Here is a 20,058-nt window from a genome sequence, read left to right as displayed (position 1 = left end):
CTGGTACTAGGTCTATATGAAAGTCAATCTCTCTATGGGGAGGCATTCCCAGTAACTCTAAAGGAAATACATCTGAATATCCCTTAAGGATAGGATGGTCTTCGAGCGATGTTTCTTTTTCTTCCTCTTCTCCTCTGTCACTGATAGTGATAGCAAAAAGCTGACATCCCTTCCGCATGCTCCGCTTAAGCTGCATTGCGGAGATCATACGAAGAGACACGAGCCTCTGAATCCTAGTGATAACTATGGGCGAACCATGATCATCCTCACACTCGATCTTTTTCAGGCGGCAATCCATCTTGGCTCTGTGGGCATAAAGCCAATCCATTCCAAGTACGATTCCGTAAGATCCAAGTGGGGTCACTCTAAGGTCTACTAAAGTGGTGGTCTTTCCAATCTGCAACTGACATGCCCTAACCTCTGATTCCACTGACACTCTAGCCCCTAAAGCTAATTCCACTTCCCAACTGACACCCTATCTAGTTGCCACTAGCCCGCAACGCTCCACAACCAATGGAGATATAAAGGAGTTAGTAGCTCCTGAATCAAACAAAATAGATACCTTGTTACCTTGATCATACCTGTAGATTCGATAACCGTGGCTTGATGCTCAGCCTGGCGGTTGTCAACCGCTGCAAATACTCTATGGGACCTGCCCATATCACCAACTGTTGGCTCTGAAGCGGCCATCCACTGACTTCCTGCCACCTATCCTTGAGGGAAATCCCTCACCATATGCCCCATGGCTCCACACGTAAAGCAAGCACCCCGTGCTTGGAACTGGGCACCCTGAGGCCTAGAGAATGCCTGACCTCCTGTCTTACTAGATCCGTTGTACCCACCCCTAGAGGACTGCTGAGTCCCCACCGGCTGTGTGTACTGCTCCTATGCTCTCTGATCACATCTCTGTCCCTGAGTCTACCACTGTTTGGGCTTGGAGCTCTGCTAATGTTGTGGAGGCTTCTGCCTCTGGTTTTGTGGTGTCTGTTGCGGAGGAGGGGGTTTGGAGAACCCCTGAGAATTTTGGTTGTTTCCTTTCCAATGTGGTTTCTGGAATCCATAAATCTGAGGTGTAGGATTTCGGTTCTGAAACCGATCCCTATTGTCCTGTGGTCTGACCTGAATTTCCTCGATAATTAGTGCCTTCTCCATAGCAACCCGAAGGCTCTCTAGAGCGGACATCCTAACAGGCCCGGCTATACTAGCATTTAACCCTCTGATGAAGTGGTTTACTAGAATTTTCTCATCCTTTAGATAATCTACATAAGGCAACAGCTCAAAAAATTTACTCTCATACTGGGTTACTGACAAGCCTTTTTATTGGAGATCGTGAAATTCGTCTATACAACGCTGCCTGAAGTGTTCTGATAGGTACCTCTCACGAAACCTCTCTGTGAATATCTCCCAAGTGAGAGTATCAGGAACTAATCTGCATTTGTACTCTTCCTGTCTCCACCAAGTGGAGGCTGACCCTCTCAGTAAATGAACTGTGACACGTGCTTTCAGGTTGCTCTCGTAAGAACGCAATGGAAAGTACCTCTCAAGACTCAAAAGCCATGCCTCGGCCTCTACCCCATCGCTAGAACCTCCAAAGGATGGTGGCAAGAGGCACATGACCTCCTTGATAAGATCCCCTAGATCTCGACGAGCTCTCTCAAAATAAACTGGTTCCACCGCTAGAGGTGGTCCTGGCATATGCATAGACTCTAGCTCATATCCACCCTGACTCTCTATAGGAATCGGAGCTGGGCTCCTGCTTCGTTCTCTATCAACAAATCTATGACTCCCAGAGTCATGACTTCTAACCTGAGGGTTCTCTGTTGGGATCCTTTCCTGAACTATGCCAATAAGATTCTGTATGGCTACTAAGATGTCTCGGTTAGGTTCATTTGGCTGTTCGGGAGGTGCACCTGGGTTCTCCTCTGGAACCGATGCCTCCCTCACTACCTCTTCACGTGCTATGCGCACACGTCTAGGACCCTGTCCGCGCTTGCGAGCTTGTCGCATTGTCGGAGGCATCCTAAGAGGAAAATAAGGCAAACAAAAAAATAATTTATTAATTTCTTTTAGAATAGTACTAAGCCAATTAAACTCAAAAGTCTGATAAAATCAATTTAACAAAAATAATTTAAATAATCTAAGGCGAAACGTAAGTGGAGTAAGGTTCCTAGTGTGGAAACCTTGCTCTGATACCAAAATGTCATGCCCAAAATTTAGGGCAAAAATGGAATGATTTTTTTTTTTAAATCCAAAGTAATCAGCAAGTTCGCTAACACGACATGCACTAATGTATTTGCCATATCTACATTTGAGCTAATCCTGATACAAACCAAGTATCGAAATTAACTAAATTTTATTTACGGAAACCTAAAGGTTTTAATTTTATCTTCACGAGATACCTAGTCAATAGATAATTAAATCGAAATCATTAAAAGAATAGAAATTGAAGATAAATTTGATCTCCAATAAGACTATATAGTCTAAACTTCCATTTTTAATTCAATAATTATCATAATCGTTTAAAGTGTCATTAAATTTAGATAATTTAATTTACACGAGCCAAATTAATTACGAGTGGCTATTACTTGCCTTTAGAAAGCCAATTAAAAATTATCCATTCTACTTCAGATGGAAAGTGCTTAAATTATCCCTTTAAAATCCATTTTAAAATTTAATGCTCTAATTAAATTAACTAGGGCATAATTAAGTATTTATCACACTAAATACATTTAAAATTATAAGATTTAGCGTTATTCTTCAAAGGTATATAAATGTTTAAAACTCTATATAATACATACTCAAAAATATACCCTGTGGATATATATATATATATAATCTTCTAAAATATCTTTCCAACTTAATAGTCAATTTGCCCTTCAACCCTAATAAGGGATTTTTTTTTTTTATATAAAATGGCTCTAAACTAAATGAATTAAACATATTATTTTATTTTATTACCCTAGCCCTACCCGGGCTAGGGTTTAATATTTCTTTGATTACCATTTTTTTAACACAGGGCCAAAACCCATTGGCGGCGGCCATGAAATTTTTTTGATGCAGGTTTTTAAAGGAGCGACGGGGGCCGAGGGCACCACTGTGTGTCCACACAGTGGCGGCGCGGCACCACTGTGTGTCCACACAGTGGCGGCGCGGCACCACTGTGTGTCCACACAGTGGGAGCCACTGGCGGCCCACACCACTGTGTGTCCACACAGTGGAAGCCGTAGCAGCCCACACTGTGTGTTCGCACAGTGGAAGCCGCGAGGCCCACACTGTGTGCACACATAGTGAGGTCCGCGGGCATAACAAAACCCCTTTTTTTTTTTTAAATAAAAAATGTTTTATTTTATTTTACTATTTTTTTTTTTATATTATATATATATAAATACATATATATATATAATATATATATATTGATATAAATATATATATATATATATATATATATATATTTTATTTTTTCTCAATAAGTTTTACATGCAAAATTTTTCTTTCTAAAACAAAATAACAAAGGTAAATCATTATGTTAAATCAAATTTTATATATATATATATATATATATATATATATATATATATATATATATATATATATATATATATAAACATATAAATGGTAAATAAGCTTAGGCTTTTTTTTTTATTATTATTTTAATTGTTAATAACAAATGAAGTAAATCTACTGCTAAGCTATTTATCATAGCACATCGGAAATATATATGTTTTATTTTCTTCTTCTGAACTTAGGAAATACTATTTTAGGACTACATTATACTTTTCTGAAATAAATACATTCACTGATTTCTCAACTATTACAACAACTAACTAAACATTCCCTTTTTTTTTAATTTAAAAAACTAACAGCAAATATAAATCATGTTTTTCTGCAATTAAAATGGAGATAAAATTCTCAGCTAAAAAGAAGAATCCAGATCTAAATAAAACTGATTTTTTTTTGTTTTTCTTTTATATTACAAAAAAAAAACTATTCCATGCAATCAAAAGCAATCCTCTTTTTTTTTTAAAAAAAAAATAGAAAATAGAAGCATATCTAGCTTTTTACAACTCTGACGATATTCTGCAAAAATACAGGATGTTTCTTTATTTAACTACAATAACAAATCTCATGTCTATTTTCAAAATTACAACTTGCCTCTCATTTCAATGAATGAGGGTATATTTCTCCTATCAAATTAAAACTAATAACTACAAATGAATTTAAATCTCTTCAACAATAATCTTCTACAACCTCTCACTTTTCCTATTCTTTCTCTTGGCATTCCTGCATAATAGAATACAAATATGACCACGGAGTGCTCACCTCCCAGCCTAGGCTAACTGGTAGCCACCTCCGAGCTCGAAGAACCAAGCCCTAGACGGGTAACAAACATGCAAACACATAGAAGGCAAAAATACACACACAGTTATTCAGACACACTCCCAACTTGGCTACACAACACCACACTTTGGTGATGACCTTTTTAAGGGTGGTAGTGGACCAGTACCCTGAGGAGAACTGCAAGTATGGAAAACTAGTAGCCACCTCATGGCACAATAAATACATCAAGAATTTCAACCCCTTATCCCTTATGCCCCCCAAAGGCATTCTAGCCTTATATCCCTCCTTATGACCCCCATTGCACAAACAGGCCATGCAGCAAAGGTCACACAAAGATCCCTTGTGATCGCTCTCAAACGAGAGTCTCTCACTCGAGGGTTGTCACTGCTACCACCCACAAGATCCTCCTCTCTCCCAAGAGTAAGAGGTCTTGAGAAGACTCCCAAAACACAAACAAACATAATGCAAAAATACCAAATGAAATTCAAAAAAAAAAACATTCAAGAACACAGATTTCTTACACCAACATACTTCCAAACACATGCAAGAAGAAGACATTTTAAAGAATAATGAAACCAACCTTAATCTGCCAAAGGTATGATGATATTTGAGGGAGAGCTGCCCAATCCATGGATCTTCTTCTTCTACCCTTAGCCAATTTTTATTTTTTTTCTATTCAAATCTTTTCTATTCTATTCAAAATTTTCTTTGTCTCCAAAAATGGAGAGTGGGTGATTACCCTCAAAATCTCAAATTCTTGCTTAAGAAGCCCACTCTCTCCATTCTCACAAGTTTCTAAAACTCAAAAAGGAAAGTAAGACAGAATGGGAAAAAAGACTCATTCGAAAAGGAAAGTTTACAACTAAGATCAAACTTCTAATTTCAATTTTCGCACAACTTAGAAAAGCCAATTTTTAAAGTGTCAAAAAGGTCACTTAGGAGTAGAAACTTGCCTAAAATTACCCCTAACCCTTAGGTATACCTTATGGGCTTTAGGAAACCCTATTAAACTACCCCTAGGTGTTCATTTAACCCATTTTAAACCCCTCTGAAGTTTATTTTCGGGTCAAACATATGATGACCTCTCCAAAGATTCTTTTCCCAAAGTATTTATGACATCACGTTACATTATTTGAAAAAAAACTATAGTTGAACACTTTCCCACCAAGAGACAAAAATAAAACATTTAAACTTAATTCCACACATGTGTCAAGTGACACAATTAAAACACTTTTACAAATTAAAACATGAAATCGTCTCTTGTGGTTTTTACACATTAAATTTAAATAACACTTAACACTCATGCAGCATATACTTTTACGAATAAAAATACAACACAAATGGGGTGTTGTCTCTCCAAATAGACAACCCCTGGCTTACGAACATACATAAGTCTAGGTCTGGTTCTCCGTAATTTTCCATGGTCACATGGTAAATTTCCTGCGCATCTCAATTTACACATTAGTACTTTCAAATATCCACATATAATATAATTCAAAGGAATAACAATACACATCATCACTTGCATACAATTTTCATCTGCATAGATTAAATACATCTTTTATCAAGCAATTTCACATAAGCAATTTCATCCCAATTCACATAAACTTAACCATACATCATAGTTCTATTATCATAGTAAAGTCCTACAAATTCAATAACGACATCTATCATTGCAATATCATCCTATCTAACAATCAAGCAGTGTTCTATCTCATAAAGCATATAAGTAAATCATCAAAACATAGCAATGTTATCCAAATCTTGTAATCATATAAGTTCTAAGTCTCGAAATGCATCAAAATAAAGTATCCATAATAGTCTAAATATAAAATCCACTGAAATGTCAGACTGAGTCAAGGTGAGGCCTCACACCTTCCATGACATAAACTCCTTAGACATACTTTAAAGTATCAAATCTCTTCTCATTAAGAGCAAACCAATTCTACTTCTTTGTCCCACTGAATAAACTTAAAGGTACCTTCACTTTTTAAGACTTTTCAAAACATGACCAATATGTCCCATTTTCATACATAGCTGTAAGAGACATCTTTAAATCTTCATTTCGGGCCATTCTTTAAAATAGGTATTCGATCATTTACATTCAAGGTGTTTTCACTATTTTGGCCTTCACATTCCCCATCAAATTCATGTTCAGAAAAGTTGAATTCCATGTTCCTTGATTTTATGCATTGACACCGTTACTATAACAAATGTATCATCAACATTAGAGCATCCTTGTGAGTGTCACATATGCACTCCTCAATAGGATATTAGAACCTTTACGTTTGACAAGTAGGTGCTAAATTTCTTAAATTTATGGCGCATATGATATACCAACTCTGTAGTATGTTCTCATTCTTAAAGGACTATGACTGCATTAATTTTAAATTTTGCACTTCAATCATCAGAAGGTGTTCGAGGGTGCTTCATTAATTCAAATCAAGAACTTCCTTGGAAAATCCATGTTGTACACATTCTGCAATTATTTCATGGGATGACATTCTCTTCAGGCATTTTGTCAAACAGTTCCTGCGCTTGTTTATGCTTCCACATTCACATCATGGAGAATGGGAAAAAGATAGTGAATTCATCTTTGTGCTCACCTATACATTTTCAACTATAATATCTGACAATAATATACTCTATGATATGTCTTGATGGCTATCCATTTTCTATTTTTGGATATGCGATATAACTTGTGCATTGTTATAATATTGCAATTCTATTTCTCATATTGTTTATACTTGGAAAAACACATCCATACAACCGCCACTGGTCTAAATAGCATAATAAAATAATTGAATTGCATTTGATTGAAAGTTTCGAATGTCTTTACAACACATCAATTTGTGTATATCCTGTAAATCGTTGAAGTCCATGTGGTGACATTCCTCTTGAGGCACTTGGTGAAAACTTATAGAATTCGGCTTTACCCCTGTCAATTGCATTTGCCACAAAGTTTTAAATGTCCATTTTGTGCATATCTTGTAATAATCGCATGTCATGAGATGACATCAATATGAGGAATTTTATAAAGCACTGCTATCGCGTTGTCTACGATACCATTCCCCACTACATCCATGTATATTTCATCAATTTGCTTACAATATGAAGATCATGAACCATCATTTCACCTGCCCATTTTCATATATGATCTTGCTAATCCTTCTAGGAGTAAATACAAAGTGATTTTCTTACAATTATGCTCTGATGAATGCGCATTCCTTGTTCTATAGCTCCCATTTTAGCACAAGCTGGCATAATGTTGATAAAGGTTGTGGAGTTTGGATTTAAACCTGCACATTGCATTTGCTTGAACATCTCTGAGGCCTTTTTAGCAAACCCATTATGTGCATATCCTGATATCATCACATTCCATGAGACCACATTTCTGTGAGGCATTCAGTCAAGCAATTCACATGCCTTGTCAAATCTTTCCTCATCGCATATGCACTTTTACTGCAGTATCAACATTGTGTTGGATGACATAAGCCAGTAAAGAAGAATGGAGATTGCTTGTGAAGTTAATTGGGCGTTAATTCTACAGTCTCCCAAACATCAAATGGTATACTTATTTTTTCTCCCACGGTTTACATGCATTTCTAACTCCAATGTCTAACAAAAACTAATGTGTCCTTAACCTGGTTCGAAGCTCCCATTTTGCTTTCATGTCTCCAAAGCAGCTGCAACTTCAACATCTGGTGAAACCATTTATCTTCAACGCATTGATGAATGTTCATAACCTATTGCAAAGCTCCCACTTGAATATCATGGAACTCAGTCTTACATCTGCATTGATTATATCTTTAATGTGTATGATTTGCATTGCAAAATGTTATTTATTTAATGCATTCTAGCGAACACATATCATATATGCATTATATTAAATAGTTCACGTGCATGGTCTATACTTTTAGCAATCAACTCTTTCCATTTTTTGTGATTTGCCTGTGTATGAATTACGTCATTTTGTCAAATAACTCACACCTTTGCTTGAGTCCATGATTTGTAACTTTGTCCACCACTATAGTTCGCAATGTAATCTTTCTTACAACAATCCATAAGATTGTATTTTCTTTGTACACACAAAAACTCTTATGGAAAGGTTAAGAATGCTCCAAAATGGAGCATTTCTAACCTTCTTGACAAGGCAGGCCCACAAGGTTAGAAAATAAGGTTAGAGATGCTCCATTTTGGAGCATTCCTAACCTTTTTTTGTGAGAGGTTAGAAATATGGGTTAAGAATGCTCCAAAATGGAGCATTTCTAACCATTTTTGCAAAGGTTATGATTATGGGTTAAAAATGCTTGAAAACAGAGCATCTTTAACTATTTCTTTCAAAGATTATAACCTTGACCTCTAGAAACCATCAACCATGGAGGAGAATAAATGAAAATGATGATGACATTTTAGACAACTTCTTCCCTCAAATAACCACAATATCAAAATAATCTAAAATATTAAATTATTTATTTGAAAAATAATTTAAATATTTTAAATTTAATGCTCAGGCTTGAGAAAAATGACCATATCTTCCAAACGGTAGGGAGTTAAAACCTGATTAGATATTTTAGTCATTTTTGGGTGAGGGACACCAAAATTTGAAAGTTTAAAATATGACAAATTATGAACTAGGTTCAAGTGAAAATTGGCCACATGACACAAAATGATGCTTAGATCCCGACTGTCAACTACTTTCCCTCAATTCTTAGTAATTTTCAAAATTCATCCACTTTTCATATTTTGACCGGCAATGACCTTGGATCACGTGCTCACTGCTTATGCATAAACACCTATTAGGTCTTCATTCAACATTGAGATCAATTTGACATTAAAATTTCAGGTATGCCAAATATGGGGCCAACATAGTGTTAACCAGTATAGTCAGTGCTTAAATCGGAAATCATCTAGCATATGAGATGTGCACTCAGAGTTTAGATTTTTTATTATAATTTAGTATTTTATATTTGTAGTCAGTGAGGCTCCTTTGTGATGAGCAGTGTGCTCTAGACAGTGTGCCTTCCTGCATGTGGAGGCCCCTTATATGTAATATTTATGCATCTGGCCATTGGATAGATATTGTGGGTCATAAATCCCACCGTGATTTTTCCTCTTTGAGGTTTTCCACTTATAAATATGTGATGTTATGGTGTTATTTCTTGTGATTGCATTTTTCTTCATTATATCTTGTTTATATGCTTACCGGATGTTAATTTGAAAATTATCTAAAGGAATTAAATTTTATTTACCGATATAACACTGATTCACCCTCCACCCTCCCCCCCCCCCCTTAGTGTTCTTGGATTCCAACACACACACACACACACACATATATATATACATATATATATGTACATATATATACATATATATACACATATATATACATATATGCACATATATATACATATATATACATTCATATGCACATATATATATACATATATATACATATACATATGTACATATACATACTGTAGACACCTAAAAATGGTCAACGCTTGCAGAGTCATACTTTAACATTGGCGCATTGCCTTATTTTAGGTTTTTGGGTCGCATTAACATTTCTTCTATGTTGCGTACTTGGTCTTTATCATTTGCGAGCATCGAGTCCTTCTTCTGCATTCCTCATTTTTATCGCTTTTGAATTAGGGTTTTGTCCTCTTATCAATCTTGTCGTTTTGAGATCGATTTGTCATCGATCCTCGTCCTTGTCAATCTCGTCAATTTTGCGATCAATTTGTCATCGATCCTTGTCCTCTTCAATCATGTCAATTGGCGCATATCAATTTGGTCTCTTTATCAATATTGGTCAATTTGTCAACCAATTTCAATTGTTTATCAATCAAATCATTTATCAAGTTAGAATCATGATTAAATCGAATCTACATCAATTATCTTTTGTCAAGACCTAATCTTCTAAGGTTTACTGATTTATTCATTTAATCTTGTTTGTCATTTTCCCTCTAGGTTAAATAATTTATTTATTTATCCTAAGTCTTCTTGTCACAATTAAATATTTATTTAATTGGCTAATTAATTCCCCCTCTTTTTGTGAATTAATTAATGAATGAAAAATTATTAATTAATTCACCTAATTTTCTAATTTCATCAATTTCTAATTTCCTAATTTCCACATCATTTCTAATTTTCTAATTTCCTAATTTTCTAATTTTCCTAATTCCTAATTTCCACCTAATTTTCTAATTTTTCAAATTCAATTTCCACCTAATTAATTTCTCTCTAGTTTCTCCCTATTTTTGTGCTTCGGTGGAAGCATGAATTTCTCATGCGTCATACTTTTGGCATAGCAAGATGTCATAAGCTTCTAGTCCTCTAACCTTTGCATTGGCAATATGTCATAATTCATGACATAGAAGGTGTCATAACCTTCTTCCTTCAACTCAATTTTGCCATTTTGAAATCAATTGCCTCCAATATCAATTTCATGCTAATCTTGTCTTTTCTCCAATTTATCTATAAATTGGATCAATTTCTTCAATCAAGACTAATTACTTTTTTGAATCACTTTGTCGAATCAATCATGCTTCGAGTATTCTTGCGCTACTATCTTGTCTACTTGCTTTCATCTCATGTGTATGCACTTGTAGGTAAGATCCACAAACAAAGCTATTTGAAGAAGAAAGAAGGACAATGGAGCCACATGAAGGAGATATTCAGATTTGCATTTGGTTTGCTTAGTTTTTAATCTTGAATGTTTTGCTTTCATGTCTCTATTGGATGTAATTAGGATTGATCATTGCATTTGAGCTTTTGTGATTGAGCTAAGACTAATACTACTTGCCTTGATGATTTCCGAATTCCTAGCTACATTAATTGGTGAACCCGATGTGAAAACATTCCAAGTCTATTCCTCCATCACCTTCTTTATCCTACATATGTATATATATACATATACATATGTACATATACATACATATGCACATATATATACATACATATATAAAAATATATATGCACATATATATACATATATATGCACATATATATACATATATATATACATATAAATACATATATATACATACATATATATGTACATATGTATATGTACATATGTATATATATATTTATTTTTACATATATACATATATACATATGTATATATACATATACATATACATATATACATATATACATATACATATATATATATATATACATATATACATATACATATACATATATATATACATATATATATATATATATATATACATAATATCTTTTGTTCTTTTTAGAGTAGATCTTAGATATGTTCAATGACTATATTTTCTCTAATACCACTGATTTTCTATTTCATTATTTTTTGACTTTTCCGTATTCTCACTAAAGCCCTTTACATTGTGACTTTCTAAGTGCATTCCTATTGTCATACTTTTTGTTCTTCAAGATTCCTAACAAATCTAGCAATATATTGAAACATTGTTTAATATTGACGAAAGCATATTGTTAAATAGGAATCCATTGATCTGTTTCTTTTGGGTGCATTACCTTGTTAAGATGCCAAGGAACATGCAAGAACTTGTGGGGAACCTTTAATAGAAACTATCAAGTCTAAGAATGTTGCATAATTTCAAGAGATTGTGCAAACTTGAATAGTCTAAATCACCTTAATATTTTCTATCCCAACATGAATGTCAAGGTGGTTAATGACATGGCTAAGCTACTATATTTTCATTGTACTAAAAGCGCACTTTCCAAGGTTGCCTTTTATCTTGTGCTGGAATAGATTTTTCATCTCTTGTAACATGTATCGCATGGGATCCTCTAAATTCTTATTGAAGATGAGTTTTCCATCCAAATAAAATGATTATTGTAGACACCTAAAACTTGCACAACTTATTAAATGAATTGGTAAGCATAAAGAAGGCATCATAAAACCAATCCAACCCCATTCACAACTTACCAAAGATAAATAGGGACTTGGGTATGGCCATCATATTCAACCTATACAAAAATAAGTTCACCAAAATCCCTGAAGGAGAATAAATGTGATACATAACAAGGAATCATGAAAATAAGTGATACACCAAGCAGCTAAAAAGTTAAACAAAGAAAAAAAGGATGAAGAATATGAAAAAAAGAAAGAGAAACTTGCTATTCAAAGAGAAGAGGCTTCCTATAAATGGATATACATCATGTGCAAGCAATAAAAGGGCCTGATCAAGCCAAATATGAGCCAGAACAAGAAGAAATTTCCATTCAAAGGGAGGAAATTATTTATGAACAAATCCAAAGAGTACAAGCAAGCACAAAACTTGTATCGATTATCAGTGAGCTCTTCTCACCATACAATATTCCTATCAGATATAGTGGGGTAACCTTAGATAGTGATTTTGTAATAGACTCAAATGAATATGAATGGGATACTTGATTTCATGTCACTGAAGACATTGAGGTAGATACAATCCACACATATACACCCATACCCCAGGAGGGGCAAGCTTCGAGATCTAGATCATTTGAATTTGGACCACTACATATCTATGAGGCTAGTGAGAATGAGCAGCGTCAATATGAAATGGGTAACATTGAAGAGAGTATCATCGAAGACCTTGATACTGCCATAGACTATGATACATCTAATGATGACTATGACAACATCTCTATCATGACTCTTACAATAGCAGACCTTGACCCACCAAACAATCGCTTGCCTCTCCTACATCTTGAACGAATAGATTGGGAACAACCTTAACACATAATACCAACCTTTCAAAATAATGACGCCATTGTCCAATACTTATACTCGGTCAACCTGGAAACATGCTCCACCAGTGAAACCCATAAGGATGTCTGAAATCAGAGGAGTGCCAAGTCTCTTAGTCACAAAATGAAAAAAATCAAAAATTGATCTAATGGTGAAAACCATTTAATGGCAGTATTAGATCGTAAAAAAGTAAAAACAAAGGACATATCTGATGGTGAAAACCTCTTTGAGGCACCTGAAGAGGAGAGACTTGACACTCTTCCTGAACATTATTAGGAAAGATCACCAGTTTTGATTGAGCTAACTCATTCAATAAATATCGACACTAAAGCAGCAGTGAGAATCATAAATCTGGTAGAATCATTAACAGAACAAGAAAGACCCGACTTCATCAAATTCTTCAAGTAAAAGTAAATCGACTTTGCTTGGTCTTATCCAGATATGCCAAGAGTTGATCTGGATCTCATAATGCATCACTTATCAATCGCTCCAGGAGCTAATCTCGTTAAATAAAAACTCAGAAAGATGAATACACATGTGGCATTGTTAGTCAAAGTTGAACTAAAGAAACTACTGGAAAGAAACTGTTGGATGTCAGTTTTATCCGACCTATAGACTATGCATAATGGATTTCCAACATTTTATCGGTCTCCAAACCAGACAAAAGCATCTGAAGCTGTATTGACTTTATGGACCTCAATAAGGCTTGTTTGAAGATGACTTTCCTCTACCAAGCATCGATATAATTGTGGAACTCATGGCCAAACACACAATGCTATCACTCATGGATGGTTTTTAAGGTTACAATCAAATAAAGATATCCCCAAAAGATCAAGATAAAATGACATTCACGTGTCCATGGGGTACATACTGCTGGAACGTCATGCCTTTTGGTTTGAAAAATGTTGGTTTTGACCTATCAAAGAGCAATGACAACAATCTTCCATGACATGATGCATACTTTTATGGAGGATTATGTAGATGACTTTCTAGACAAATCATTCATAAGAGAGGGACATCTGGACATTCTTCATAAAATATTTCAGAGACTAGAGCAATTCAATGTTAGGTTAAACCCTAAGAAGTATTTTTTTGGGGTCACATCTAGAAAAATCTTGGGCTACATTGTATCAGAAAAAGGCATCGAGGTGGACCCCGCAAAGGTTCAGGAAACCATGGAAATGCCACCTCCAAGGAACATTAGTCAGCTACGATCTCTTCAAGGCAAGCTACAATCTATTAGAAGGTTAATTGCTCAACTAGCAAACAAATGTCTCCCATTCAATCATCTACTTCATAAAAATGTACGTTTCAGATGGGAGGTCAAGTGTGCAAAATCATTCCATCAGCTAAAGCAATATCTCATAAATCCACTTATTTTTGTGCCACCAATAGCGGTAAATCCACTCATTATCTATATATCAGAAATGGAAGTATCATTGGAGGTATTACTAGCACAGGATGACTCGATAGGAAAGGAAAGGGTCATTTATTACATTGGCAAGACACTGAATGGCTACGAACTCAATTACACCTTCATCAAAAAATCTTGTTTAGCTATGGTGTTCGCTTCCCAAAATTTGTGATAGTATATGTTAGCTCATACTATCAAGCTAATGGTGATGATCAACCCATTAAAATACTTAATCAGTAAAGCCACTCTCACAGGGAGGTTAGAAATATGGGTCATGATCCTAAGCAAGTTCAACATTCAGTACATAAAACATAGGGCTATCAAAGGACAAGCAATAGAAGATCAACTAGCAAAAGCACCACTACCAAACAAACACCCACTATATGTGGAATTTCTAGATATAGATGTACTCACTGTTATACCAAAGCAATGGATCTTATACTTTGATGGGTCCTATACACAACATGGATTAGGTGTCGGCATCTTGTTCGTCACTCCAGAAGGACACACAATTCTGAGTATAGGTTGATGTTCCCATGCACCAATAGTATCACTAAGTATGAAGCTCTAGTGACAGGTATCAAAGTAATCATGGAGTGGAAAATGACAGAATTGGAAGTCTATGGGGACTCTCAATTAGTTATCAATCAGATCAATGATGACTATCAGATAAAGGATGATAAGTTGATGCCCTACAAATGCATGGTGGATGATTTTAAGAAATACTTTGTACATATCACATTTGAGCAAATTCCAAGGCTAGACAATAGATTTGTTGATGCAATGGCTATAATTCCCCGCTAGGAACCCCAAAGAAAAACCCATATCAAGGGTAAAATAATTTTATTTTTTTAAGTATAAACATAATAAGTGCATAAAACACAACATGCACTATAATAACACAAGCGGGAGACTTCACTAGAATTCCTTAAGGGTTATCAATGAAGAATAAAAGCCAAAAGTTAACTTCCATAATTAAGGTTAATCCAATAATCCAACAAAAATCATAGAACATATTAAGCCATATGCAATAATAGAGTACACCATTGAAAGATTGAAAGGATACAATATAACTTCTCTTCAATAAGCATTTACACATATCATAAGGAAACTGATAAATAACATCCCAAACTAAGGATTACATTGCTCTTCCAATACATGGCTCTCAATATACATATAAAGTTACAACTTAACAAAATACAAGGTTACATAAGATCATGATACAATAACCACATAGGTCTCCAAATAACAATAATCTCCAAACATGAGATAAAGCATGAGCTATGACCCACAAAAACATCTATGAAGCCAATCCTCACAAGAAGGTACGAACAAGAACATCCAATGGGAAGTGGCACTACCACCCGACCATGTAATTCCCAAAATGGAATCACCCCACCATGCTAGGAGATAGTAGAGGACCCTCAAGCAAGCAAAAGCATGACATCGTCGATAGAACAATATGACTCCATGATAGCACAATACGACTCCACAATATTTCAGGTGACTCGACATCACAAACATACAAGTGAACCTAAAGACAGAGTGTCATCGCATAGCTTATGATGGCTACCATGGTCAGCCTCCTTAGGTCTCAGCCCCCATCCTGGGTTTATCCTGGTAACCTTTCCCAAACCTCTAGATCCAACTAAGTCTCATGTAGACCCTACTAGCCTTTCATGAAGACAAGGTGGTCGGTTTGCCATTCCAAACCTTCTCACTACATTATGAGCCCTGTATAAGCACTCACCTATGCGCGAGGTACAATATCTTATTTAATATTATGAACTACCCACCTAATCAATTAATTAGATTTTCACTTATTATCTAACTTTCGATGGGTTATCCTACCAACCAATTTGGGTGCGGCCCTCACTCAAAAGCCACTCTCTTAAAGGACACTAAGCAAACACGGTCACTCCACGAGGACCCTATGGCGAAGCAGATAGCCATAACACCACTATCCAAAATAAAGTGGTCAAAACAAGTACATACTGACTCTTGGTTAACCATAAGGCAAAGACACTACATGGTTAAGACAATGAAGTCATCATATATCACTTGGTCAAGGGTACCAAATATGCCACCATAGGATGACTGAACCATAGACCAGAAATAACTCAGTTATAACTCTTTGCAAGGGAAGTTAATTTCACTAAGTCCGCACTTAGACAATCTTTGATAAAATTAGCATCATAAGCACTTGCAAACTCATTGATTGAAAATTAAATAAAACACCCTTTTATGACATTTACATCTATTCAATTTCCAAATCAATATTTTATCAAGAATAAAATCCACATTAAATATTCAACTAAATAAAACATGAATTCCCAATATGCATTTTAATTCATTTCTAGAATATATCCAAATTTACCAATTTGAATTTTTAATTCATGTCTTGATTTCCATAAATAAATTTATTAAACCACATAACTTAGTACATGTCTTGAGTGTAAATGCAGGTCAAGTTAGGGTCCAACCACTATTGGCTGATTTCCATAAATAAATTTAGTACAGGTACCTAGTACTAGTACCTATAATGTCCTACACCAAAGGATCCACACATGCATATAGACAAATATATATATACAGACACAACATGCACACTGATGAAGGAGAATCATGACATTCCCTGTCTCACCAGAGTGAGTGAAGGAAAGTCATCCCCTCACATCCCAATACACTTGCAAACATGCAACATATAAATAACGCATTGCACATATAAGGTAAGAGTGTCAGTCCATGATAATGATCCATAAAATAATATTAATCATAAGCACTGAGATACTTCATAAAATCATACACCACAAATCCAGATAAAGCATGAAATAACATCATCTAAAATCTAAATCAATGTACAATAATGTTCCACAGAATTCAATCAAAACATACAAAAATAGTCTGATCAAGGAGTGGTACTACAATGGCCACCATTAACTCGCTCCTACAAATTCCATACAGACGGAATCGTTATGAATTCCTGATGGAGCAATTTTTTTCCTCCGCCTACGACAATTTGGAATCCCAAGTCATTTGTACCCTAGACCCTTCTAATTCACCCCTCTATGGAAATATCTACACCTACCTACAAGATAATACCCTTCCCCAAAACCTATCTCATAACTAGAAATGTAGCTTCATTGACCAAGCAACATGCTATACCCTAACCAGTGATACGCTTTATCGCAAGGTCTTGATGGTACTCTTCTTCAATGCCTCAATTGTAATGAATCTGAATCTGCCTTACATGAGCTCCACAAAGGTATTTGTGGTACACATTTAAGTGGTCCCACTCTTGCCAAAAAACTTCTAAGGATGGGATATTATTGGTAGACAATAGAAAAAGAATCATATCATTTTGCTAGAAAATGTCCAAAATGCCGGATCCATGGCAATCCTATGCATGCAACAGCACGACAGTTGCAACCATTCACCACATCATGGCCATTATGTCAATAGGGACTTGACCTCATAGTAAAGATTCATCCCTCCTCATCAAATGGACACAATTTAATCATCACATCCACTGAGTAATTCACAAAGTGGATTGAGGAAGTCCCATTGACTAGTGTTACCAGCAAATAGATATCTTATTTTATCCTGAATTACCTCATCTATTGGTATGACATTCCTAGTTCTATTATAATAGATAATGGATGACACTTCAAGAATCAAGATGTATAAGAGCTTTGTGAATGATTCCATATCCAGCATCACTTTTCAACACCATATTATCCACAAGGGAATGGCCAAGCAGAGGCCTCAAACAAAACAATTTTGAATACCCGCAATAAGACAGTGAATGATGTTGGTAAAAATTAGCATGTTCAACTCAATCCCGCACTTTGGCATACAGAACACGTATCTAAATAGCCACAAGAGATACACCATACTCATTGGTGTATGGATCAGAAACTATCCTACCTATTGAGGTAGAAATTCCATCACTTAGGGTATCATTGAAAGGCCTCATTCTAGATGAAGAGTATCAAGTCAATAGACTGCAAGAGTTAGAACTTCTAGACAAACACTGACAACATGCCTTCGATCATTTCAAGGGATATCAACAATAAATGTGTCAAAGATAAAATCACAAGGTCATACCAAGGGTGTTTCAAAATTGGTGATCTAGTCCTAAAAGAAAATCCCCAAAATCAACAAGATCAGGAAAAGAAGGGGAAAATTGAACCTAACTGGTTGGGACCCTTTGTCATCATATCAGCTTATGGATCAGGGGCATATCAATAATCAACTTCAAAAGGGGATGTGCTTGACAAGCCAACCAATAGCATCCATCTGAAGAAATTATACACTTGAGTTGTCCAATGTACGAATCAAGCCAAAAAAGAAAAAAATTGTCACTAGGGTGAAAACTGGTAAACAGGCGCCTTGTGGCATTAAAAAAAAAATAAAAAAATCAAGAAGTGCAATAAAAACAAGTGGTGAAAATCTAGCAACAAGCACTATTTGTGATAAAGTAGCTCCTCTATCTATTAGTACTTGCATCATATCTTTGGCTCCATCTTATCTAAGCCCATAGCCATCGTAGAACACTTATACATGCAACATTATCCCAAACATACTTAGCATAGTCACTGTCCTAAATTATCTGAATTAGTTATCCGAATCATATCCCACCATGGCTTGGTGATCAATATACATATCCAAATCAAAGTAGTATCGGCAGTAAGGGGGAAAATCTTGACCTCGCTGAGGGAATTTCACCTAGTGGGTTTAGACACCAGACCAAACACGTAGTAAGAAAAAAAGGATCAGGACAACCAACAATGAACATAGCAACATGAGAGTGCAACCATCAAGGATAGACATCAAGGAATTGAGTTGATTTCAATTGAATGAAACATCTATTTGCAAGATGTTTTATTTAACAAGAATACACTTCATATAGCATGCATGTTTATTTATGGTTGTTGATTTTTTCTTATCATATCTCCTAAGAAACTCAAGGATGTCTCAAAGACTAGAGGAACAAGGAAGGAATGTGATGTTTTCTTTGTCGGTTGTTTGGGAGTGAATCCTTCTACTATACAAATTTGTTTTATGATGTGATCAGGCAATATATCACTAAGGACATTTCGGATTTATATTGGAATAAGGTTAATTCTTGTCTATTTTACGCAAGCAACACTCAGGTCATCTTGGTTCAATTATACCTCGACACTTGTGTCATCTTGCAATATCAAAATCCATGTAAGTTATACTCAGGTTGTTATGGTTCAATTATACCATGAAGCTTGTATCAACTTTCAACAAATCAAGGCTCAATGATGAAAAAAGAGGGAATTAATGGCAATATGATCAAAACAGATGGAAACATTGAGAGTGAGAATGCATATTAAGCTTTACATTAAGTTGGCAATCATTATCATTTTCATATCATGTTAAGATTGCATTTAGATTGCATTATCATTTTCCTATCATGTTAATATTGCTTTTAGATTATCATTATCATTATCATTATTATGTTAAAAATGCATTAGATCACATTATCATTACATTCCCATAGCTCATTTCATATCATCACATTTTAGTACATATAAAATTT

Source organism: Cryptomeria japonica, chromosome 9 (genome assembly GCF_030272615.1).
Source record: "Cryptomeria japonica chromosome 9, Sugi_1.0, whole genome shotgun sequence".
Taxonomy (NCBI): Eukaryota; Viridiplantae; Streptophyta; class Pinopsida; order Cupressales; family Cupressaceae; genus Cryptomeria; species Cryptomeria japonica.
Note: the sequence above shows the minus strand (reverse complement) of the source record.